A 3,593-nucleotide genomic window follows, 5' to 3' on the forward strand; every position below is an offset into this window, starting at 1 on the left:
CCGTTCACTATTACAAGATGTTCCAACTTTTTTCTAAAATAAATGTATGTAGACACGTTTAAGTGTGTTTGTTCACTCATTTCAGCCCGTATGTAGCCCATATTGAAATATGCAAAACATCATATAATAGGGAGTGATAATTGACCTAATGGAACTCCATCATTATATCAATAGTTTGACAATCAGACATACATGACCATCCATTTACTATGGGAAGTGACAAAAAATTAACAAAACAAACAACATGATAATACATCTGTTCCTAAATGAAAGACGTTTTAGCAGTTTTAGGAACAGAGGGTGTACTAAACAGACAAGCAGATAGTGATATGGCACATGAAAGATGCAGAAACTGAAACGATTATGCAGCCCCCAAAATAGTACCGGCTTTCTGAACCTTCATACGAGCAAAGAGGACAGTGGTGTACACTGAGGATAACCAAGTTTAAAGGGCATGAACACAGAAACTGACCTCTTTCTTTCGCTGTGATGGCATAAGCATGCCAAATCGACTGTGTGCCAGTTGCCCTTCAGCTTGCTCTAGTTTATCAGCTGTGTAGCACAAAATTAGTTATCACTCTCTCTATTTATTGCAAGGCCAAACTAGACATAACCAGAAAACAAGTTCCCAGAAATATTTCTACAAGGGGAATGCTTACCTAAATCAAAGATTTGTCCAGCAACATAATCCCTGTTACCCAGAAGTGGTGACGAAGACAATGAGTTGACCCAGTACTTGTTCCATAGTAGATCAAGGAGGTGAGAGTCCAGGGATGACTTGAAATAGGTTATATCCAAAGAATAGTACTGCATGAAAATAGAGTTAGAACAGAACTGAAATACAAGCTTGCAAAAATATAAATTAAAGAATTGATCGCATTACCTGTTTGCAGTGAACAGTAGCCACCTGTCAGTCTCTGCAGGTTAGGGTGGCGCAAGCAAAAGCCAAAACTATGCTATGTTCCTTGAGTTAAGTTTGGAATGCACATGGATGTGAGTGTGTCATATTGTATCTGGTCCTTCTGATTTTTCAGAGTGGATAAGTTTTTCGAAGTTGAGATGAAGGTACGCGACTATGAACTCGACCAGTACGAAGTTGTCAACAATGCTATCTATGCTAGCTACTGCCAACATGGTGAGCTCAGACCAAATTCCAGCTGAATCTCTCATTGTTGCACACCTGGTCAGTAAACATGATTCAGATGCCGTCTTAAGAACTCGTACTCATTCTAGAATGAAATGTATATAAATTATTCTAGAATGAAACGTATATAAATTATTATCTCATTAGATAACATTCCATACCATCAGAACAAAGCATGGTTGTAGTTTATATAGCATATCGACATCTCTCATTGGGTCCTATGCTTCCAAATTGAGTAGGTCGTCATGAGCTGCTTGAGAGCGTAGGAATAAGTGCAGATGCAGTAGCTCGCAGCGGTGAGTCACTGGCCCTCTCTGAGATGCACCTCAAGTATTTCGCGCCTTTGAGAGTAATGCCCTCCTTTCCTATGTTGAGCAAAAAATAAAAGAAGTTAAGATACTTGTTGAAGTACCGTGAAACCAGTAACATTACTAGTTCAGACTTCAACATATACTGTCATGGATTATTTTCAGATCTGAATTCCATTCTGTATTTTCTTGTGTTGTCAGAGTGGTGATAAATTTGTAGTCAAGGTGAGGTCTGATACTAAAACACCAAAATCTTCTATCTTGTTGAGTGGTATGGTCTGATACTCAAACACAGGCTCATCCGGTGGCTTGTAATCTTTTGGATATGTCCTAAAAGCTCCAATGTCCACTTTACCAGCAAAAACAGTCCTTGTAGGGTCTATCACAACAGCCAAGAATGGTTCTTGAAACTGCTGATTAAGCATCTGAGTTGAAACATCAATTCCTAACAGCCAGCATCCATAACTAGGATGTGAGTGGTACCAGCCAACCACATTTTCCAACCTTCCAGCCTATCCATATGGAGAACATATGCAAGTTAGTTTGATAAGTAATTAACAGTAAACACCTAACACAAACCTACCCGTGCACATTACTTCCCAAGTTCACATATCTCAGTTGCAATAGACTCTAAATTATTCTTTGCCAAAACAGATCAAACAAGCACAAATAGACAATCAAGGATATGTACTATATCCAAGATATCAAAAATAGGGGGCGAAATCTTCTATCTTGTTGAATAAAATAGGTGGTACAGAACAATTCTATACATCACATTCAATGGTGAAAGAAAATATGTAAGCATTGGGTCCTGTTAAATCCCACACTAAATACTACTGTATGACACCACTACTAATTAAGCATGATAACTACGAGATAAATTGATACAGCTGCATTACATTACCCAGTACGTCAGCAAGCTAAGTCAAGTAATCGATATCTACAGCAAATGGGCAAACTTACACAAAGGCAGACAAGTTCATAACTAAAACACAGAGCTATTAAAATCATATAAACAAGAAGGAATTGTCCACATTTAACTACACAAGTTGATGCACCTAACCGCAAGACGCATATATACAACAAACTAGCAGCATTGCCTCGTAATCCACCCACCCAAAACTTTTCATACAGGCTACATGTGACAAGGTAACACCCTAACAGTAGCAATTACTGGTGGTAACTATTAGCAATTTTGATGCGCGAAAAAGGAAATAGACAGTCTATTCAGAGCCGCATTGCAACATCTGGTCAGATCGGGAGCTCCAAAAATAATCAAGGACGGTGGTGGCGGAAGGATTTGGGGGCGGGCGCTGTACCTGCTTGTTGATGGTGGAGTACTCGACCATGTACTCATAGGCATCAACCTGGGCGTTGACCCTGGTCTCGGTGCCCCCGACGGGGAGCGCGAAGGCGTCCATGACGATGATGGAGTCGCCCTGGAACTTGCCCTGCATGAGGCCCATGATCTCGATGGTGCCGCCGGCGCGGGCATGGATGACCATCTTGAGGAGCGCAAGGGCAGAGATCCTGGCGCGGCGGAAGTGGTGCGGGTCGGTGGCCCAGGGTTTCTCCTGGTGGGCCGCGTGTTGGCCGCCTCGTCGTAGTGGTAGATCGCATCCATGGCGTCCGGGTCGGAGGTGACCGCCGGGATGTTATTCTCCAGCTCCCATGTCTGCCGCGCCACCGTCGACGACGAGGTGGGCTCCATCGCGCTGTCTATGCCGGGCGGGCGGGCGGGCAACAGGCAAAACCCTAGCTAGGAGCGGAAGGGGAGGATGAAGAAGGGGAAGATGGTGATGCGGGTGGGGAGGCAGGGCGCCGCTGAGATCTGGGGAGGCTGCGGGAGGGAGAGGGCAGGGGATAGCGCGCGGTTGATTTGGGAAAAAAATCATTGGCGCGCGGTCGATTTGGGGAAAGCCCGCGTGATATTTCGGCTATGTCCTGCGTTTTTTTTGCAAAACTAATGACGCCCTGGTTACTAATGGCGCACCAGCTGGTGGTGCGCCATTAGTAGGGTTACTAATGGCGCACCAGCTGATGGTGCGCCATTAGTAGTTTTGCAAAAAAAAATATAGTAGTGGCGCACTGGGTTCCCCGCCGCGCCCTCCGGGATGGTGGCCCCGGGCGGCAGCATCCGC

At 44.3% G+C, this 3,593-nt stretch overlaps 1 long non-coding RNA gene and 1 pseudogene across 1 annotated transcript; one reads left to right on the forward strand and one right to left on the reverse strand.

Moving 5' to 3' along the window:
* Window positions 1-418: 418 nt before the first annotated feature.
* On the reverse strand, window positions 419-3,163 carry LOC123403558 (annotated as a pseudogene).
* On the forward strand, window positions 1,101-1,669 carry LOC123403559. The gene is made up of 3 exons (XR_006611494.1): window positions 1,101-1,135; window positions 1,384-1,440; window positions 1,654-1,669. It is a non-coding gene; the product is annotated as an uncharacterized LOC123403559 (long non-coding RNA).
* Window positions 3,164-3,593: the final 430 nt, after the last annotated feature.

This window comes from Hordeum vulgare, chromosome 6H (assembly GCF_904849725.1).
Source record: "Hordeum vulgare subsp. vulgare chromosome 6H, MorexV3_pseudomolecules_assembly, whole genome shotgun sequence".
NCBI classification, from domain to species: Eukaryota; Viridiplantae; Streptophyta; class Magnoliopsida; order Poales; family Poaceae; genus Hordeum; species Hordeum vulgare.